General features: G+C 55.0%; 1 protein-coding gene across 4 annotated transcripts in view; it reads left to right on the plus strand.

The window, feature by feature from the left end:
- TFEB (transcription factor EB) overlaps nucleotides 1-22,273 on the plus strand; it is a 48,331-nt gene that overhangs the window by 5,136 nt on the left and 20,922 nt on the right. The window contains exons 1-2 of one of the 4 annotated variants that reach the window (XM_044930199.2): nucleotides 6,070-7,528; nucleotides 11,218-11,496. The exons of 1 other annotated variant lie outside the window; for it this stretch is intronic. The gene's annotated coding sequence lies outside the window, so the exon portion shown is untranslated. Of the gene's footprint in view, nucleotides 1-6,069; nucleotides 7,529-11,217; nucleotides 11,497-22,273 lie in introns of those variants that run through there. 2 more of the 4 variants (XM_044930197.2, XM_025270107.3) reach the window with 2 other exon arrangements.

Here is a 22,273-nt window from a genome sequence, read left to right on the forward strand (position 1 = left end):
CACAGTCGACAACAGAGCAGATGGTCAGGCCTGCAGCATTTCTACCACCCCTGCCCTGCCCTGCCCTGGCCCCTGGGACTGGCTTGGAGTGCATTGGGCCCGGTCACTTACTACTGACTCCTGACCAGAGGCCCTCCCTTGCCCTCATGTTGCCTGGCCCTCCTGCACTCTGCACCAGAGATACATATGGATCTCATGGTCTGCAGTGTCACCAAGGCAGAGATAAGATCTCAGCCATAAGGCTGGATCTGGGACTTATCATCATGCCCACAGGAAGTGCTTTGTTGCCTGTGGAGCAATGGGTGAGAGCAGGTGGCAACCAAGACGGGGAGAAGCAAGAGGCAGAGTCATCATCAGCTTGCTTTACTGTCTCTTAAGGAGGAAGAAAAGTGAGCTCCGGCCATCCCCACCCTTGTCCATCTTCCTGGGGGCCAGACTGCCTTCTTAGCTCCTGTCCACACAGCGGGGTCCCACAGTCAAATGGGATGACATGAGATTAATGCAGGAATTCCAACAGGCTCTCTGGAAACCCAAAGACCATATTCCCTCATCCTAGCCCTTGTTCATGCTGGTCCCTTCTCCTGACAGTCCCTCCTCTGCTTCCCTCCCTATAGGCAAATCCTCTGTCCCTGTAGGCTTACCCTTCCAGGGAACTGCTCCATCTGACTGCACTTCTGGCTGGATATTAGGATGACCTGAGGAGCTCTTAAAAAATACCATTGCACCTAGTCTTTGGGGAAAGGCTTGGGCATCAGTATTTTTTTTTAATATGTGTGATGACTTTGATGCCGTGTTTCTCAGACAGTGGTTCTTAGGTCAGATGGGCGTCAGCATCAGGATTGGTAGAATGTCTACTGTCCCCCAGCCCTGCCCACGGTTTCTGAGTGGATCTGCAAATTCCTATAGGTCTAGAATTTACAATTCTGGCACTTTCCGGTGATGCTAATGCTTTTGGTCCTGGGACCCCATTTTAATAACCTACTCCTTTGTGATTACCCAGGCCAGAGCTTTCTGTTTCCTGGGCCTCTGATTGCCCAGGATCTCTTAGGCCCATCTGCTTTTCGAAGCCAGGTCCCCAGGGGCAGGGACCACTGGGAGATCATTTGGTGACTGCTAGTCTTTGGTATCGGAGAAAGCAATGGCACCCCACTCCAGTACTCTTGCCTGGAAAGTCCCATGGATGGAGAAGCCTGGCGGGCTGCAGTCCATGGGGTCACTAAGAGTCGGACATGACTGAGCAACTTCACTTTGACTTTTCACTTTCATGCATTGGAGAAGGAAATGGCAACCCACTCCAGTGCTCTTGCCTGGAGAATCCCAGGGATGGGGGAGCCTGGTGGGCTGCTGTCTATGGGATTGCACAGAGTCAGACACGACTGAAGCGACTTAGCAGCAGCAGCAGCAGCAGTTTCTGGTATGGCCATCCTTCCCTCCTCCATCCTGACTCTCTGCCCCTACGTCCCATTAAACTGACCAGTGTCCAGTCTTGACCCCACCCTTGGGGATGGGTGCTCAGGAAATAGTGATTGCTTCAGGCTAGGTGAAGTGGATAGCACCAGTCCCCAGAGTCTTCAGTACTGGGGGCACGTCCTTGGAGCCAGAATAGCATTTCTGGCTTCAGGGGGTGGGTGTCCAGAACAGCCCCTCACTCTCCCTAAGTGAGGCTGTCGAAAGATCCATCATGTTATTTGACTTTCCCAGCCCATAAAGGGTATTTGATCACTGTTTGAACTGCATTTTTGGTGAATAATAAAAATGATAAAACACATGCAAGAAACAGCCATTCCCTTCTGCTTTCCTCACCCTGGAGACACCAGGCAGGCAGATGGGGGGGTCATTGTTGGGGGTCGAGATGTGTCCATCATCTTTTAGGGGGTCCTGGGCTTTGAGGGCAGCAGATAGCTGGGGTGACTCTGTGGGCTTGCCCCAAAGCCTGTAGTAGTAGAATCTTCCTTGGAAGCCAGGGGAAGCTAGCTATGTACTGGGTGCTCAGCACAGCTTCCTGGAGGGAGTAGGTGAGTGTGAAATGGGCCCAGACCCAAGGATGCACATATGACTTACCCATGGTCTCTGCCCTGCAAGAGCATCACCACCTAAGACCCAGGGATGGGACCCAGGGACATGACCAAGAGGAACTCCCTGCAGGCTCACAGCCTGTCTCTCCCTGCAGAGTTTGCAGCAGCCCTGCCCATTGCCTGCCCCCTGCCACTCCCCAGTTCCACCAGTGGGTCTGTGGGGTGGGGCTCTGGTTTGTTTTCCCCTGTTTGCTTAGGGAAGTCACAGCCTGTCCTCTGCCTTGTTTATAACTGGTTTGGGGACAACAGCTGCCCCAGCCCCCTACAGTCCCTGAGGGGTGCAGGGTGGCCAGGAGGTGATACACTATCCTGTCCCCCCCGCCCCCCCGCCGCCTCTGTCCCAGCCCCCCTCGCCCTGGCCAGGTGTTGTCTCTCTCAGCTGCCCCTGCCAGCGCGGGGCCAGCTGACTGGGGCTGCAGGGCTGTGGGCCTCGGAAGCCAGCTGACACTGCCCCCGTGTTTTCAAGAGGAGAGGACTGGGACCCAGGGAGGTTGGGGGACCCACTCCAGCATCCACTAGGGTCAGCAGTCATGGACTGACTGGGTGCCTAGCACTGTGCAAACCAAGCAGGATGGGTGGCAATAAAGACATAGCTCCTTTCCCAAAGCTGATGGCCTGGGAGCGGGGACGGGGAGAATTTCAGTATCTGCAGAGGACAGAGAAAGGCAGAGCGGTGTGTTATCATACAGAGCCATGGACTAAATGACCACAAACGTGCCAGCACCTGGCCCTTTGGTCTGAAGAACATTCTTCCTTTTTTTTTTTTAAATTAATTTTTATTGGAGTATGGCTGCTTTACAATCTTGTGTTAGTTTCAGATGTACAGTAAAGTGAATCAGTTAGGTACGCGTGCATGCTAAGTCGCTTCAGTCGTGCTCGACTCCTTGAGACATTATGAACTGTAACCCGCCAGGCTATATGTCCACTGTTTTTTAGACTCTGTGGGGCTTTCCAGGTGGCTCAGTGGTAAAGAATCCACCTCCCAGTGCTGGAGACACAATAGACTCGGGTTCCATCCTTAGCTCTGGAAGATCCTCTGGAGGAGGAAACGGCAACCCACTCCAGTATTCTTGCCTGGAAAATCCCATGGACAGAGGAGCCTGGTGGGCTACAGTCCATAGGGTTGCAAAGAGTCAGACGTGACTGAGTGAGCACACACACATTCCCACACAGGGCATTACAGAGTGTTGATTGGAGTTCCCGGTGCTATCCAGTAACCTACTGCTATATAGTAGATTCTTATTACTATCCATTTTACATATGTTAATATATAGTAGTGTATATATGTTAATCCCAGGCTCCCAATTTATTCCCCCTGCTCACCCTTGAAGAGCCTTCTTCCCTGGCCAAGGGAAAGTTTCTACAAAAGGGCTTGGGCCCGTGCCTAGAACTTGGCTCAGCGCTTCTCACCTGCTGAGAAGGCTCCAGGAAGGACTGTTCTCCCCCAGGAAGGACCACCTGGGGGGTCGCCTCTACAGGCCCAGGGGCCTCTCCCCCTGGACCATGCCCTCCCCTCCAGGAGACCTGGAGTCTGCTGAGCGCCAGGTGGGGCCACGGGGAGGCTGTTGGCCCCTGAGCCCCTCACCTTTCGCTGAGGCCCTGGGCCCTGGGGCACATGGTGCTAATCGGGCCTAACACTCAAGCCTCTCTGGACCTGCTTGTGCTGAGCCCTGAGACTTGGGCTTATAACTGCGGGCGGTGCGTCTGCTCTCCTGCCCCAAGCACTCTTCTCCTTTCCCTCTTTCCTTTGCCCCTCCCACCCGCATCCCTCTGACTCTCTCTCTATTTCCCCACAACTGGAACTTCAGCCCCCGATGCGGGTGTGTCTCCCTGTCCTGCTCTCTGTCCCTCTCCTCTCCATCTTCTTCATTTCATTTTCCTGCCTCCCTCCTTCTTTCGGTGTATTTATAGGATGAGCGAGGCCTGCCCAGTTCCTCCAGTGCCTTCCCAGCATGGGCCTCTGAACTCTGCTGTCAGGGACCCGGAGGAGCAGACCAGGGCAGGGTGAGGTGGGCATGAGAGAGCCTAGCTTCATGCAACTCTCTCCCCTTGCCCACCAGGGGCAAATGGTGGCTGGGATGCTCCAGGGTTCGGGCGGAGATGAAAAGGACTGTGGTGCCCAGGTCCTATGGGCTGAGGGGCAGCTGGAAGAGCCCTCTACAAACACCCCGGGTGTCACTGGCTCCTCCAGACCCATGGCCAGATATAGGGTCTCATCCGCTTTGGCCGAATCATAATGGTTTGCAAAGCCAGGTGGGGGAAGAGACTATTAGAACTTCTATTTCGATGTATTTATATCTCATCCTTTTCTCCCCCCTTTTATTGTGAAATATAGCCTAAGTGCCAAAAAGAGCATAAACCTATAGGGATAATATAACAAATAATTATAAATGTGAACACCCAGGTTACCACCACCTCAGTGAAGAAACAAATGTAACCTGCATTTGAAATCAACTTGTGTGCTCCACCTTGGTCATAAGCCCCTTCCCAAAGTGAACCACTATCCTGACTTTTTTTTTTTTTGCCTTAGTGTGGGCATGCAGTAGCCTAGTTCCCTAAACAGGGATTGAACCTCTGCCTCCTGCTTTGGTAGCCTGGAGTCCCAACTATTGGACCATCAGAGAAGTCCCTCTACTGACTTTTAAGATAATCAGTTCCTTGCTCGCCTTGATCATGTTACCACCTCTACCTGTGGCCTTTAGCAATAGAGCTTAGTTTCGCCCGATTTTAAATTTATGCAGCTGGAGTAACACTGGACATGTTCTTTGGCCAGTGGAGAGATCTGGCTACACTGTTGTGAGTGGCTGCGTTCACGTATCAGCATCCACTGTATGAACTTGATACCATATCTGCATCCATCCCACCACTCATGGACATTTGGGTTGCTTGCCTTTTTTGGCTGCTGTGAACAATGCTGAAAGAACATCCTGGAATGTGCTTCCTGGTGTGCTGGTGTGTATACTTCTTCAGAGTCCGTATAGAGCGAAATTGCTAGAGTATTGCTGCAGTGTATACGATACATATTTCAATTTTAGCAAATTCTGTGTGAAGTGGTTACACCAATTTGCTCCTCACTGCTGACCCCTAAGAGTTCCTATTGCTCTGTGTCTTCACTGATACTTGGTATCAGTAGACTGTTTTGTTTCTGTCCTGGTGAGCTGCTGAAACTGTAACAGTATCTCATCCTGAGTGTAATTTATATTTCCCTCCTTGTCTTTTTTATAGATCTATTTTTGTGTATGTTTGCTCATACGCATGACGTATTTATACACTGGCATTTATTAATACTTCCTGAGAAAAGAAGCTTATATTGGGGGTGCTCAAAATTTGTTACTCACAGGGGTGTGTGATTATTGAAAGACCACTGAAATATTGAATGCCAGGGAGGAGGCTGATTTGTAGGCTGGGGTTGGGGAGGTGGTCTTGGGGTGAGAGTCCCAAGTGGTACCACCTGCCGGGGGGCAGCTCTGCCCAGAGGGTACTGAGCTCACGGGGTACTCACCAGCACCTCCAGGCCCTCCTGCCTGGCACATCTACAGCTCTCACAGCAGATACCCTTCAAGTTAGAATTGGCAGGCGCCTGGCTTTCAGGTCCTTTTAGGGCAGCAGTTCTCTTTGTCTCCCAGGGGACATTTGGTGATGTCTGATGACATTTTTGGTTGTCACAACTCAGGGAATGCTACTGGCATCTAGCGGGTAGAGGCCAGAGATGCTGCTAAAGGTTCTAAAGTGCTCAAACAGCCCCTCAAGAAAGAGTTACTCTGGCCCCAAGTGTCAGTCGTGTTGAGGTTGAGAAACTGTGACCTAGGAAGGGAGCCAGGAACCTGAGATTTGCTGTGAACTTGCTGAGTGGCCTTCGGGACGTCCCTGAGTGCTGTGAGTCTCGGTCTCCTCATCAAAAAGGAGGGTGCCAGTGTTGCTGCCCCTCCCCGCCGTGGGTTGTCGTTGGGACTGGGGAGAGGGGGGCTGGGTGTGTGGGCATCTTGGAAGGTATCCCTGCAAAGGGGCCCTTGGCCATTGTTTCCAAGGGGTGAGGGGTTTCTAGAACCAGCCCTTCCCCTTGTCTGTCCACAGAGCTGGAGGCGCGTGAGCCTGGCCCTGGTTCCTGCCACTCCAGGCCTCAGCGGGCTGTGGCAGAACGGCCCTGAGGGCCCCTGCCTTTGATGAGGGCTGCAGAAATGAGGGGCACTCAGGAGAGCCCTGGGGCCCCAGGAATACCATTCCTGACTTTGTCTTCAGCTGGGTGGGAGTCCAAGGTTGTGTGGGATGATAAGAGGTGCTTATCATATTCCTTATCTGAGGCTCTGTTGCAAGTCCAGCGGTGAAGGGTGGGAGCCAGAGATCATCCTTAGGGGCTTTGTACACCCAGGCCAGGCTCTGTGTCCTTCTGGAGTGCGCTCTCCCAGGGAAAGCCCAGGATCGGGCCAGACTCTGGGTCAGTGCTCTCAGGGCTCCTCTGACCTCCCAGTCCTGGGGTTCACTCCCCCCATGCATCTTGAGGTTCCTCAGCCTGCCTGGTCTCCCCTCTGCTATGTTGTCCCTTCCTGAGATATACTCGTGAACGGACCTAGTAAACTCATCCACCCTGAGGTGCAGACAACTAATAACAGCTCAGCGACTTCCAGCCTTTCTTGACAAGCGGTATCTACCTACCAATGTTGAGAATCCCTTAGCTCCGAGAAGGAAGCACTAGCGAAACGTCAAGTGTCTTGGGCTATTAGAGAAGTGCGCTGGGGGCTGAGGAACCTCCAAAATCTCATGTAGTGAGAGCCTTTTCCCACAAGCTCGTGTGGTGGCTCAGAGCTTCACAGGATCGTTCTGGGTCCCAGGGTCCATTTTGAGGTGGGCCAGAGTGAGGCTGTGAACTGGGTGTCTGGAGACCCTGGGAAGGCCCGGGGCTGAGGTCACAGACATGTGGTCAGTCAGGAAGGAGGTGAACTGCAGGGCTTCTGACTAAGGAGGGACGGGGAGGCTGTGCAGGTTAGGGTTTGGCCCATTGGGGACCCAGCAGGAGTCCTGCAAATTCTTGCCCCTCTGCCTTGGTGCAGGGGCAGCTTGGCCTGGGGCCCTGTGAGGCCAGGCTGTGTGAGGGGTGGAGGCTGTCAGAGACTCAGTCTGGGAGCAGGGAGGGGCCGGGTCAGTGGCCTGGAGCCCTGGGTCAGTGAGACGGGAGCTGGGAGCCCGTCTGCCTCGGACGGGGTTGTGGGTGTGCGAGGCCTTCCGGGCGTGTGGTTCCCCCTGCGCTGTGAGTAGTCCTCAGCAGAGTTTGCAGCTCCCAGGGGATTGTGTAACTTCCTCTCAGGCCAAGGTGCAGGGGGCTGGGTGAGAAACAGCCCTGGGGAAAATGAGGAAACTGGGGCTGGCGCTGGGGCAGGGGCCTGGCCCTGGGCTCTGGCCCCCGGAGGAGCTGAGCGTTCCTGGGGGCCTCCTTCCAGGGGGCTGCCCTCGCCCAGGTACGTGGGCATGTGTGCGTGTGTGTGTGTTGCTGGGGGGTGTCTCTGGGGAGCTGGGTGAGTGGGGATGAGGTCCCGCAGGCTGTGCTGGCCTGGGGCTATCTTTCGAGCAGAGTCAGAGAAGCAGGTGATGCAGGGGAGGGGCGGGAGGGGGCCTGTGGAGTCAGGAGTCCCCAGAGCCGACTGCCAGCCCCACCTCTGAGGAGCCGCTCCTGGCCTCCTCTGCTGTCTCCCAGATGCATGTGAGGCTCGGGTGAGAAGGGGATAGGTGTTAAGCGCTTAGTGGGCTGCGGCCAGGCTGCCAGACCTCCTCGCTGACGTCAGAATTGGGAGCAGACGCCGCCGGTCAATCTGGGCTCGATTCCTGCCCTTGCTGCTTTTGCAGCTGCGTGATGCTGGTGCCTCAGTCTCCTCTTCCGTCAAATGGAGATGAGAGTCACAGGGCCCAGCGTGTGTATTCATTCTGAGGATTAAAAGACGTAATGCACGTAGAGTGCTTGGACCAGCACGTGGCGCAAGTATACATCATAGGGTATGTGAGCACGTTTGTGTGCAAACAGCAAAACACCAGATTCGCGCTGATTCTTTCTGATGGCACAGATTGGCATGTGGACTGCAGATAATAATAAGAGATCCTGTTTCCAGGGCTCTCTCCATGACAGCTGTTGTTGTTTAGTTGCTAAGTCATATCTGACTCTTTGAGACCCTATGAACTGCAGCATGCCAGGCTTCCCTGTTCTTCACTATCTTCCGGAATTTGCTCAAACTCATGTCCATTGAGTCAGTGATGCCATCCAACCATCTCATCCTCTGTCATCCCCTTCTCCTCCTGCCTTCAATCTTTCCCAGCATCAGAGTCTTTTCCAGTGAGTCAGCCCTTGGCATCAGGGCCATAGTATTGGAGCTTCAGCTTTATTGTCAGTCCCTCCAATGAATAGTCAGGGTTGATTTCCATTAAGGTTGACTGGTTTGATCTCCTTGCAGTCCAAGGGACTCGCAAGAGTCTTCTCCAGCACCACAATTAGAAAGCATCAATTCTTTGGCCCTCAACCTTCTTTATGGTCCAGTTCTCACTACTGTACATGACAACATAGCTTTGACTATATGGATCTCTGTAGGCAAAAGGTCTCTGCTGTTTTAATACGCTGTCTAGGTTTGCCATTGCTTTTCTTCCAAGGAGCAGGGTGTACTGAGAGGAAGATGGGGGGCTGGGCTTGCTGCCCGTCAGCTCCAGCTGGGAGCGCTGTCTTCTCTCTGTACCATCTCCAATCTCACAGTCAACAAATATAAAGAATGACATTGATATAGGAAATGGCTTTTTTTATAGTTGGAGGGAGTAGACTTCCTTAGGTGGAGCTCTCTGGGTTTAAAGGCCACTCACCCAGGGGACAGGATGGGGCAGGATGGTTAAGAACGTGGCTCCAGATTCAGGCGGCCCTGGCTTTGACTCCTGCCTGAGCCTGTGACCTTGGCCTCAGTTTCCTCACATGTAAAATTCCTTACAGTCCCTTCCTCCTAAGATGATGGGGAGAATGAAATGAGATACCATAATAAAATGCTTAGCACAGGCCTGGCCAGAGTCAGTGTCCGCCAAATGGATGCCTCTCTTAGGCACCTGTTACATGGAGGGTTGTGTGCCAGGCTGGGAGCGGGGCTACGTGGATTTCCTTGGAGGGCTGTTCTCTAAATTGTGGATCAGGGCCACTGTTTGGACCCTAGTCAGGCCATGAAATCAGCTTACTGGGTCTCAATGAAAATGAAATGAAAAGGAAGTAATAAATTAAATGAAAAAGAATGATAGGAAACGTCTAAGTGTAATGCACAGTGCTGGTGAGTGTTGTTTTGTACAACTTCGGGGGGTTTCATGTGCGTGTGAATACGCACTCCGGGCTGTGTGCATGTGTGTGTATACTGGGTCAAATGAAATATACTTTTCTGTGAGTCATGGTCAAAATATTTGGAGTCACTGCCTGAGAGATGATCTCCCTCCACGTAGTGACGTTTATGGAGCATCTACTCAGTGTGAGACCGAGTTCCACATGTGGGAGCCAGAATGCGGGGAGGGGGGTTCAGGGCCCAGTTCTTAGCAAAGTGGCTGGATGAGCCGGCCCTGTGGGGTCAGCAGAGACAGAGGGCTGGGGGTGGTCAGGTAGGGGATCCTGGGTGATGACATGTACTCGTGGGGACAGTGAGAGGAAGCAGTGCCTGGGGTGAGTGGTTGACTTGGGATCTGGAGATAGAGAGCACCGCCCCCCGCCCGCCCCAATGAAGGCTCCCTGTCAGTGGAGGGTACAGAGCCAGACCTCGCCAGAGGTGAGGGTGAGGGTTGTCTGAAGTCAGGCTGGGCACATTTTTCCTGGCTAGGGTTGGGCAGAGGAGGACTCAGGTTTATGGATGCTCCCGGATCTCAGGACTTGCAGGGTCTGCAGTGACTGGTGGGTCTCAGAGCTCAGACCTCTCCCTCTTCCCCTTGGCCCCCTGGAAGCCTTCTGAGCCTTCATCTCCTCCTTTTTGGTGCCCCTACTGGCTCTGGTGGGCCTGCCTGGCCGGAGACCTGACTCAGCCCTGAGTCCTGGTCCAGGAGCCAGAAGCCTTTCTATGACTTAGATTTCTGCCCAGGGTAAGTTGGGGCCTCCGTTTCTTTGTCTGTCAAGTGGGCATACAAATCCCTGAGCAGCCAGCTGACTGGGTGGTGATGCCCATCTTGTGACCTCATGGGGATAAGCAGCTACAGGAAGTGTGGCGAATTCTGGGTGGGTTGTAACTCTTGTCTCTAAGGCTGGGAAAGCTTGGGCAGGTCATGAGGGTATCATCTGCCTGGCTGGAGAGCCCCTACCTTCCTATCCCGTGACCTGGGGCAAGGGTGGGGAGAGGCCTGTGACCCATGGTGAACTGGGGATATCCCCGGATCTGAGGGGGAGGTGGCGCATTAGGGGCCGCAGAGGATGAGACCCAGGCTGGGAAACCCAGCCTCTAGAGCCCCCACCTACATAGGGTACCCAAGGAACCCCAGCTTGAAGCCTGTGAGGCCACGTGGAGGGGCGCACCCTGGGACATGTTGGCAGAAGTCAATTTCCAGGAAGCTATGGGTGGCTTCGAGCCTGCGGAGCCCAGAGCCCTGAGGCTCAGGCATGTGCTCCCATAGGAGGATGTGGTATTTGATGAGAGGTCATGCATATTGAGTACCTACTGTATGCCAGACACTGTGCTAAGCGCTTTTGTGTATTTGGAGATTTCATCCTCACAATAACCTAACGCCCACGTCTTTTTATACATCTCATTTTATGGGTGAGGAAACGGAGGCTCAGAATGGTGAAATCTCTCTTGCTAACTAGTGAGTGGCAGGGCTGGGCTGAGGGCTTGAGTTCTGGATTCAGGCTGCCAGGGTTGAAACCCAGGCAGCAGCACTTGTCAGCTGTGCAACCTTCCTCGGACGTGAGCCTGAACCTCTTTGCCCATTCATTTCTTGCTCGATGAAATGGGCAGAACCCCATTGCCCTCCTCAAAGGGTTGTTGGGAGAATTACGTGAGATCATGGAGGTCAAGTGCTTAGTACTTAGGACGCCGTTTCTCCTGTCTGCACCCAGGACCAACTGTGTGGCCCTGGGCGAGTTCTCTGGTCTCTTGGGTCCCAATCTCTTCAGCTGTGTGACATGGAATACTAACCCCTTCTCTACCCTTCTCAACAGGATTGCTGAGGATCAGATGGAACCAAAACCCTGGATGGGTCCTGAGGGAGGCCTCCAGAGAACAGAGATCCTAGACTCTTGAGCACCCAGAGCTACCAGGAATTTTTCAGGGCTTGGGGCTGCCTGCAGGTCCTGATGTATTTTGTCTGGGCTGGCTTCAAGCTTTTGTTTCCTGCTGGTTTGTGCAGACCTTTGAAGTGCTGACCCCAGATCCAACTCCAGAGTTTCTCAAGATGCATTCTGTGGAAGGGTTTGGTGATCAAGCAGGTTTGGGAGAGTGTGAGTTAAAAAAAAAGCGGGGGGTGGGGGGAGATGGATTTCTTCGCTACAGGACTTGTTAGAGCCTTTGATATGCTAATATTCATTATGCAACCCCTATGTGAGGTCATGATATACTTCCGGATATCTCAATGGCCTGCTGTTCCAAGCTCCATTTTCCAGATGGAGAAACTGAGTCCTGGAGGGAAGGCTAGGAAATGGTTTTCCCAGATCATGGGAAATTTCCCATGTTATCATTTCCATTTCCCAGTTATCTATAACTGAGCTGTGTGACTAGATGCCAGGGCTCCTGACTCCATGGCCAGGACACCCGTTTCTTTCCCTCCTTCCTCTGTTCTGCTTTCTTCCTGAAGGCGCCTCACCTTTTTCTGGCCCCTTCCCTCTCTCTCCCAGCAGCAATAGAGGGTATCCTGTTCCTTCTGGGCCTTGCTGGACGATGGGGCTGTGCCCAGCACCCGGCCTCCTGGGTGATGCTTCCGGGCTGGCAGATGGCAGTAAGGCGTCATCCCAGCTGAGCAGCTCCTCGCAAGTTAATTCTGTTTTCTGAGCCTCAGTCTCCTCAACTGCAGAGTGATGCTCGTCACTTTGCCTCTTACCTACAGGCGAGAGCTTTGGCTCTGACATTGTGCGAATGTGCTCTGTTCACCTGCAATTCATGTCCAGATGTCCATGAGTCTAGCAATTCTGATCATTTTGGGGAAGAACAGGGAAGAAATGAGGGGGCCCCTGGTCATGGGATCTGATGTGGTTCTGACTCCCCAGGTCCAATTCATCCCCCATGTTTGACATCTGCCCGTTAGGATGATGCTGGTCCTCTCTGGTCCCAGTTCCGCTGGTGACCTAGGAAGTATGCCGGTCTGAGTGGTGCTAGAGACCCGTTTTACAGAGGAGGCATGAGGGGAGCAGAGAGGAGTTGGGAGTGTCCTGTGAGGGGTTGTTGTTAGAATTGGGAAAGACACTCAAGTGTCTCCATGCTTCGGCTCAGTTCCGCCTTGAGAGGGTGGGTCTCTGGAGTCCGCCTACTCGTTTGACGCCCCTTCCCCTTCAGTCAGGGAGTGTGTGTGTGCGTGCCCGCATCTCTGTCCACTCAGCAGAGGGGGTGTAAACATCCCAGGCTCTCTGCTGGCTGTGGTGGGCGCTGAGGGAAAGGCTGGGGGGTGGACCAGGCTGGCTGGGGAGGTGGGAGGAGGTGGTGCCTCCCTGGCAGCATGTCCTCACCCAGAGGGCTGTTTGCCCGGGTTATTCTTAGCACTGACTCATTAGAGAGACTATTTTTAGCCCTGTTTCTAAGTGTTGCCAACATCTGGTACAGCCAGTGCTGAAGGGGGTTGGGGTGGCAGGGGCGACCCCTTTGGGCATGGCTGGGGACCTGAGCCTCTGGCCAGACAACGAGGACACTGCTTTCTGCACCTGCCCGTTGCTTGAAGCTGGGCACGCACTAGGCATCCTATTCATGCTTGAACGTTGCAGGCGGGCCCACGACTCTCAGGGATGGGGGTTGGAAGGTGGGATGAGGGTTACCATCCAGCCGGAGAGCGAGTGAGCTGATGGTGCTCCTCAGGTAGGCGTTCCCCTGTCCATCCCTCAGGGGTGCCAGTTGGCCTCTGACCCCTGAAGAAAAGGGCCTGGGGGGAGGAGGGCTAGCCCCCAGCTGGGGCACTTGTTACAGCGACCACTGCGGAGGAACCGCAGACATTGTAGGGAACGACAATGCCCAGGGGTGAGGTGTGCAGGCTCAGGGGCCAGACTGCATGGGCTCGAGCCCTGGCTTTGCGACTTCCTTAGCTGTGTGACCTTGGGCAAGTCATCAACCTTTCTGTGCCTCAGTTTCCTCCTCTGTGAGATGGGAGTGGGAGTAGAGTGTTGTAAGGATGAAGTAGAATAATGGACGAAGAGCCTACCTAGTGAGCGCTATGGTGTAGGGAGCTGGTGGCTTTGTCATTGTTGCTAAGGTTACTGTTACTAGCAAGAAGCTCTGCCTGTGCCTTGAGCTGGGGAAGGAGGCCTGTCAGCTGAGTGAGGTGAAGCTTGGGATGGGGCTCAGAGGGAGGGGTCGTACCTGGGCATCACGATGGAGTGGTTTCTGCCAGGCTGCCCTGAGGGATTAAGGGCACACAGGTGAGTTGGAATGTGGGCTTTGCCCTTCACACGTTGTGTGAGTCACTTAACTTCTCTGAATGTCCTTTTTTTTTTTTTTTTTTACCTACAAGACAAAGATGATACTATGTAGGCTATAGAGTTATTATGAAAAATAAAGCATTTGATGTTTGTGGGGGCATTTTGCCCAGTGCTGGGCACACGGGAGGATCTGAATCCATGAAACTTTTCTTCCTTTCTGTCCCTTTTCCCATGTGAGGGATGGGTGCCCTGAGGGTCGTGGAGGAGAGCTTGGCCTGGAGGTTTGGAGTGTGGGGGCTGGGGTCCCAGCTCTTTGTGAGCCTGGGTAATCCACACACAAAACTTCCCCCTGGGTTTCTGTAACACAGTGGCTGGAGAAAACTGAGTTTTAGACTCTTTCTCAGAATCCCTGGGGGTGCCTTGGGGAAGGACTAGGCGGAGGGGCGTTGCGGAAGGGGAAGCCCCCCGTTGGAGGCCAGGTAGTCTGGCCCTTCCCACTCCCCACAGAACCGCTTCATTCTCATGTTTAGCTGTCAGAGTTCCAGGTAAATTTTGTCTGAAAAGGGGGTTCTGCTGTTGACATCAGCCTGGGAGTCTCTGAGAGGGGTGACCTCCTAGGCTCCTTGTTGTGTGACTTGGCACTGACTCTGGAGGTGACCTGGACTGTGGGCCCTGATGTCCAGAGGATGCTGGCGCTCCCTGTGAGGCGTGGGGGCAGGGCGGGGGCTGCCAGGCTGTGCCTGGGGGAAGAGGTTTGAGTGCTGCCTGGCCTCGCTATCTGTGGGACGTGGGGCCCTGAAGACAATACTCAGCCTCACCAGCAAACTCTCCCGGGGGGAGCTCAGGCTGAGACTAGGCAGAAGGGCCCTGGCCACAGTGCAGTCATGTTCCTGGTAAACACTTGAGAATATCTGAAAGGAATGAATGAAGAGGCACCACAGCGTCCCCGGACAGCTGCACCTCTGAGAGGGTGGCGGATCCCCCCTTCCTCTTCTTCTTTTTTTTAAATTAATTTTTATTTATTTATTTTTGGCTGTGCTGGGTCTTCGTTGCTGTACACGGACTTTCTCTAGTTGTGGTGAGCGGGGGCTGTTCTTCGTTGCCGTGCGTAGGCTGCTCACTGTGGTGGCTTCTCTGGTTGCAGAGCATGAGTTTCTAGGCGCAGGGCCTCAGCAGTTCTGGCCCACGGGCTTAATTTCTCTGTGGCATGTGTGGGATCTTCCCGGACCAGGGATCGAACCTGTGTCCCCTGCATTGGCAGGTGGACTCTTATCCACTATGCCACTAGGGAAGTCCATACCCTTCCTCTTCTTCACTCTGCCTTCCCTGTTCTCTGCTTTTGTTCCACCAGCCTTAAGCTCCCCCAGCCCTGCCCATAACCTTGAACAAAGACACTTCCCCAACCTGAGCCTCAGTTTGTTCATGGGTGAAATGAGGATGGTGGGCTCAACTTGGGAGGCCCCTTCCGGCGTCTCAGCCTCTGTTCGCAGGGCAGGTCACACATGCCCAGAAGGTCCAGTCCCTCTAACCAGTGGCATGGGGAGAGGTGGTCCTCAGGGTCTGAGGCGAGGGTAGGGCGGCCACAGTGCTCTGATGGGGCCTTCAGGGTGTGATGGGCCTGGGCGGGGGCTTGGGCAGGGAGGCAGGGACCCGTGGGTGTGAGAGGAAGGGTGGGCATCCAAGTGTGTCCGCTGGGCTGGGGCCGCCACCGTGACTTTTGTGTGTGACCCTCTGCTGGTGTGGGCGGCAGCCCGTAGGGACACATTTGTGTCGTTATGACTGGATGTGAGAGGGTGTGTGGGTCTGGCTGGCCTCAGGCTAGGGCGGTTATCTCCTGTTGCTGGGAGCTTCCTGAGTTCTGAGGAGAATGGAAAGTGACTTCATGCAAGGGCGCCCCTCCCCAGATCCCCACTTTAGGCACAGCCTGAGGTAGAGAGTGGCCTGGCTTTCCTCCCCTCTTCCCCACACACCAGAGGCCCGTGTCCCCCTCCTCCCTCACCTCAGACCCTGTGTCTCACTCAGGCTTTTGGGGGGTCTGCCTTGACCTGCATTCTGACTCTTCTCTCCATGGCATCTCGTGGGGCGGGGGGGGAGGTGAGTGGTCCGTGCCTGCAGCTCTAGGAGTCGGTGCACCCCCAGGCCTAGTACAGCTAATCCTCTGAGCCAGAGGAAGTGTCCTCCGGAGGCCCAGCCTGGGACGCTGTGGTCAGCACCCTGCACCGGCCGAGTGGTTTTCTAGCTGGAGGAGACCCACGGGGAGGGGTGAGGAGAGGCTCCACCTGCCCACCGGCTCCCGGCTCCGGCAGTCTTGGCTGCAGCCACTGCCGGTGACTCATTCCCCCAGGGAACTAGCCGGCTCCTGTCCTGAGGCTCTGGGCCCTGGGCTCAGCCAGCCAGGGAGGAGCAGGGAGGCCCTTCTTCCATTTGATGGGGAGGGGTCCCAGCTGACCGCTCTCGTGTCCTCCGGCCCCCGCAGACTTCACCTTCCTAGTAGCCGCAGCCCCAGATCACCATAATGGGTCCCGGATGCCTCACAAGTAGGCAGCCCCGTCTGGCAGCTGGACTCAGTCCCTCTTCCCCAGCGCCTGCCACCAGGCATGTCCCCATTCCAGTGCCTGGGCTCGGTGGGGGCATGGGTGGTGCCTGTCCCCACCCCGGGGGAGGGAGGTGACTGGGCAGCCTGGGAGGGGGTGGGGAGGCCCTCTCCAGGGAAATGAATTCTTGGCTGGACCCCAGATGCTGGCCTGCCCAGCTCTGCTCCGGGGTAACACTGGGTGCACACACAGCCCCATTGTACGCCTGGGCCCTGTGCCCGCTGTGGGCCTGGCACCAGCTCTGTCCACAGCAGTGGCTCCGTCAGCTCCTCAGCAGCCCCTGCCAGGGCTCAAGCCACTGGGCCCCCGGTGAGGAGGAGGAGGGAGGGCCGGTGATGAGGCTGTGAGTGGGGGTGCCCTGAGCCTGGGAGCGGGGACCATGCAGATGCTTGAGGAGTCACGTGCATGCGTTGGTTTCTCATCAACTGTGGATACAGGGTGGGGAGCACTGTCTCCCTTTCACATGAGGAAATTGAGGTGTCGAGACCCCGAGAGGCTGCAGTAACTCGCCCAAGGGCACAGAACTAGCAAGTGATGGAGCTGGGGTTCAAGCTCAGGCAGCCTTGGTCCATAGCCTCTCAGCACCACTTACTGTGCTGCACACCCAGCCTCAGGTCAGGGCTCAGGGAAAGGCCCGGTTCCTTCTTCTCCCCAGCCCAACTTAGAGGAGCCAGGTAGGCTACTTTCTAGAAAGTACAAGTCCCCACGGTGGAAGGGGATCCCAGAACAGTAGGGTCTGGAGTCCCCATGTGCTTGTGAGAAGCGTGGAGGTTAGATTTCAAGGATGGTATTGGTGGCTGGGCAGGCAGAACAAGTCCGCAGGATCGGAAGGCGGCTCCTTGCCTCAGTTCCCCTGCTGCGGTGGCACTGAATGCCCCGTGCTTCTCGGGAGGACACAGGAGTGTGGAGGAGAGGTGTGGCCAGGGCTGAACTTGGAGCCTCACCCCCTTTTCCTGTGCTCCATAGGCTGGCCCGGAGGCTCCGCATCCCCAGCCTAGAGCAGGGCCTCCTGTTGCTTCTATTCTGAGAATCCGTCCTGAGCTGCCCCATCTCCTCAGGTTTCCCAGCCTGAAGGGGCCTCTGAGGCCGGAGAGCCTGCCAAGAGGGCAGCCCAGCTCTCAGCTTTGAGGGGTCCCATCTCTGCCTAGTGTCCGGGCCCTCAGGCCAGACTGGAGGGTGCCTGGAACCAACGTCTATGGGGCTCAACTTATCTGCTCATGAGCCCTGACCCCCCCATAGGATCAGGCAGAGCTAAAGCTTCTCCCTTATCCCGGCCCAACCTCCTTGTTTCCATCCATCCCGGCCATGGGGCCTGGCTCCCCTTTGGTGCCACCTCAACCCTCTCACCAAATGGACGGGGCAGTCTGCGGGGACCGCAAGGTTGCACAATGCCAAGGCTGGGCCGCCGGGACAGGTGGGTAAAAGGGAGGCTGGAAGGGAACACCGAGGCTGGCTCCCCTCTCACCCCACCCGGGAGCCCTGTCATGCCCAGCCTGCTCAGGCTCAGCTTTCTCTGATTACACTGTCCCCCTACAAAGCCAGAACACCATCCCAGGCCAGAACTACAATCCCAGGCCACAGGAAGGCACGTCAAGCCCAGAAGGGCCAGCTTTGAGTGCCTTCTCCCTGGGAGATGCCAAGAAAGAGAAAACCTGGGGACAGCCCTCGGTTCTACTACAGCTGAGAAAACTCAACAGAGTAACTCCTCTGTGCCTCAGTTTCTCATTTATAAAATGGATACACTAATATTTCCTACTTCCCAGTGTTGTTGAGAACGGCAAATGAATTAAGACACAGTAAAGCCCTTAGGAAGATTTTCTGACAAACAGGAAGTGCTCAGTTCAGGTTTATTGGTAGTAGGCATAGTAAGGGCTTCCCTGGTGGCTCAGATGGTAAAGAATCCTCCTGCAATGTGGGAGACCTGTGTTTGATCCCTGGGTTGGGAAGATCCCTTGGAGGAGGGCATGGCAACCCACTCCAGTATTCTTGCCTGAAGAATCCCATGGACAGAGGAGCCTGGCGGGCTGCATTCCATAGGATTGCAAAGAATCGGACACAGTCATAGTAAGGTAGTCATTCTAAATAGAAATACAATACAATATATGTTATCAAGTAATGTTGTTTTTTCAAAATAGATTGTGAGTACCAGTGAGGACAGGGACTGTCTTACTTATATCTGGATCTTGGTGTCAGGCACAGAGCCTGGCATGGAGCCAATTAAGTAATTGTTTCCAAATGGTGATCAGAGGAGGGTGGAGTCAGGGTAGGCTGCCTGGAAGAGGTGGCTCTGGAGCAGGCCTTCCAGAGACACACAGGCATTATTAGACAATCTGTGGAAGGAGGATGGGGCAGGAGGAACATCTGGAGGTCTGGATTGTGTCAGGGAGAAAGTGATGGGACCCCCTACACTGAGCCCAGGTTAGGACAGGGGGATTCTGAGTTCCTTGAATATCCACCTGGGGAGTTTGGACTTTATCTGGTGGACAGTGGGGGTGATGGAACAGGGAGATGACCTTTCTTTGTTGCTCAGTCTGTTTTGTTTCTGCTCCCTTGTTCTCTTAGGGCTGATTCCTTTCTCCACTTCTCCAAAGACAGTAAACCCTCTCTTTGCTCTTTGGTTCCTTTTCTCTGATCCCTGCTCACTCCCAGCCCACGTATCCATACTCTGTTCTTGGTCTTCTGCTTAGCTGCCTTGGCCTGTTCTCCCTGCCTACTCTTGTTCAGCATCCGCTTCCTCTCCCTGGCCCAGACCCACGTTCCCTGGGATTGGGGTCGGCTGGACTTGAACTTGAGGGGAGTGGGATACGAGCGTGGTGCTATCACACAGTGGGAACGCAGGTGCTGGTGACCAAGCCAGGAGGACACCCTCTCTCCTGACCTAGCCCGCTACCCTCTTCAGGGAATGACCCCACGGTAATGTGGCTAAGGCCCATTAGGAAGATTGCATTTGTCAAGCTGATAAATGGAAACAGATTTCTCTAACAGAAAAATTAGAGAGTGATAGGCCTTCATTTTCTTGCTATTAAATTTAGCCTAAAAGGGTATTGAACCAGGTGGGGACCAGACTGAAGAAAACTACTCTCTTCTGTCTCCTTGTAAACATTCAGCCATCTATCTGTCCATGATCTCCATCCATCACTTCATGCACTGTATCCATCCATGCATCCATCTGTCCATCATATCTATCCACCCATTATATCCATCCATCTGTCCCTTAATCCTTTATGTCCATCTGGGCATCCATTACATCTGTACATCTAACTATGCATCTACCAAATATTTCCTGAGCGCCAAATTAGTTGCTTTACATTTAATCCTTACAGAAACTCTTCAAGATAGACATTATCTTCCTTTTGCACATGAGGACACCAGGCTCCTGTGAAGTGAAGTTGCTGGAGGTCACGCAGCCAATAAGCAACAGATCTGGACTTCAGCTCTCTCTGCTTCAAAACTCATGCTCATGGTGTGGGGTCAAATGGCCTCCCTGGGTGTCCCCAGTGCCTCTTTCTGAATGCAAAATATGACAGCCTTGCTTCTGAAGGCATGGACAGGCATGCTCAGGTTCTGGAATGCTGGAGTTCCGGAGTTCTATCCGAGGAGCAGCCCCGGGGGCCAGAAGTCACGCTGGACTTACAGTCCTATTGGCATTTGGTACTGGTAACAATGTCACCAGCCCCACGCCTGCAGTGGAGGCTTCCTGATCATGTAACTTGCAACCCAGCATGTCCTTGTTTCTTCTCTTCATCAGGCCAACTCTGCTTCTGAGGGCACTCTTGTCTGCCACAGGTAGGAAAGTTCTAGGTAGATGCTTGGCCACTGCATCCGACCCCACCAGTCTCTCTGCAGCAACTGGGCTCTTGCACGCGTGCCTCTGCTTCTCCCTAGGACACCCAGCCCACATTTTACTCTGGCACTTTTAATAATAGCTTTCTAAGCTGTAGAGTTAGCTGCACAATTTCAGGTCAAAGCTCCCTCCTCGGACCTCTTTGGTTGAGACAGGGCTGTGAGTGCAGACAGTTTACGTGGGTGATGACCCCAGGAAGTCCCCTTAGTGAATTAGGTGGAGTGAGGCGGGGAAGGGAAGGAAGCCACTGAGATGTGTGTTCAGAGCAGGTGATCACTGTGGGCTCTGGAGAAACTGCTTTAGATTCCCAGCCTCGGGACCCCTCAGCTGGTAAAGAATCCACCTGCAATGCGGGAGACCTGAGTTCGATCCCTGGGTTGGGAAGGGGAAGGCTCCCCACTCTGGCCTGGAGAATTTCATGGACTGTATAGTCCATAGGGTCGCAGAGTCGGACACGACCAAGCGACTTTCACTTCATTCGGGACAAGGGGCTGGTATTGGGGGTTTGTTACCAGTTCCGCTCTGTCTTTGGCTGGGGCAAGGCGGGTGCTACCTCTGTTGGCTCTGGTGCAGCTGTGTGCAGATGCTGGCTGATGGAGGTGCTCAGGTGGGCAGGTTGGGACTGGGAGTGGCCAGGGGCCATGGCCAGGGCCCTGACAGCCTCTGCCGTTCTCACTGGACACAGGCATGGTGGCCGACCAGTCCCTAGGAGTGTGCCTCCTGCCAAGCCCTCTTGTCGCCGCTCACTTCTCTCCAGGCCCACGAAGCTGCCACCACCCTCTCCTGCTGCCCCTGGGGAGACCCTTCCCACTGGGACCAGTCATGGGCACCACATTCGCTGCATTCAGCAGATGCTTAAGGAGAACCTGCTCCATACCCGGTGTCACTGTAAGAGGAGAAGCTGCCAGGGCCCCTCTAGACGCTCCGAGCAGAGGGAAGGGATTCGGCGGCGTGCAGGGGGTCCTTACCAGAGGCCACACGCGGCGGCCCCTTCTGGCCCTTTCTCTCTTTCTCTGAGCTCGACATCCGCTCCTAGAGGGTGTGGGCGACGCACTGGGTGGCCACAGAGCCTGAGCCACTCTGAGTCCCCTTCCGGCAGAGCTCTGCGGAGGCTGTGATTGTAGCGGTTTTTCTGACTTCCTTTTCCCTTCTCTCGCGCCCCTGCCTCTTCCCCCTCCTGAGGCCGCCAGACCCACGGCTGCCACGTGGCTGCCTTTTCGTCAGTGGGGAACTGAGCCTTCCAGTGCCCTCTCGCTGAGTCTCTATGGGGAACAGGATGCAATTCACGGTGCAATAAGGGTGGGGGGTCAGTTTATTCGTGGGTGCCCTTCTTTGTCCCTGGGGAAAGCCCTGCCTGGTACCGCTTCCTGGAGACGGGCCTTCTCCTTCTAGACTCCTGCCCCCATCCCTCAGATTCACACTAGACTCACTCCCATCTTGGGGGGCCCAGGGAAGGAGCGGAGTTAAGGAGGGAGGGGCATGTAGGTAAGGCCACCTGGTATAGGGGCAGGGCGGGCAGGTGCCTGGCTGGCGGGCACACACACAACGCACACTCCAGACTCTGTATGGGCCGCCGGCAGACCTGCCAAGTCCCGCTCCCTTTTGACTCATCTCTCCGGCTGCCACCCACAGACTTTCCCCTTGATGTTTTCACTTCCAAACCAGGTTTGGTCAGCGTGCGTGTGCCAGGGTGGCGAGTTGGGTGGGGGAGGGGGGGAGGAGCATGTTGGCCTGGGCTGGCCAGCCCCATGCCCTCTGACATTCTCCCCCTACTTGCCCGTGGCATCTATTTCCCACCTCGAGGAGGGCAGGGCTGGCTTTGGCAGAGTGAACCGGGCCTTGAAGTTGTACCCGCCCCACTTGGATAGAAAGGTGGCTGTGCCTATTCGGGCAGGCGTGTGTCAGTGTGAGGGCTGGGAGGGCGTGGGAGAGGTTAGCACGCGGGACGTAGGATGTGGCTTTCGGTTTGTCTCAGGTGGGAGCTTAAGCATCTTTGATCAAGTCTCACCCCGTGGGGGAAACGGGGCGGGGGGTCGGGGGCACAGGTGGGGGGAGGGGTGGATGGGGAGCGCAGAATGAGCAAAGCTCCGCCCCGACCCGATGAGCTCAAAAGCCAGGGCGCTGGGTTCCTCCATCTGCCTGGCAAAGGGCAAGTGTTCCTTGTGGCAATTCAGGACAGAAAATGGGGTGGGGGGCCTGCTGTGTGCGTGTTGAGCATGAG

Source organism: Bubalus bubalis, chromosome 2, assembly GCF_019923935.1.
Source record: "Bubalus bubalis isolate 160015118507 breed Murrah chromosome 2, NDDB_SH_1, whole genome shotgun sequence".
Taxonomy (NCBI): domain Eukaryota; kingdom Metazoa; phylum Chordata; class Mammalia; order Artiodactyla; family Bovidae; genus Bubalus; species Bubalus bubalis.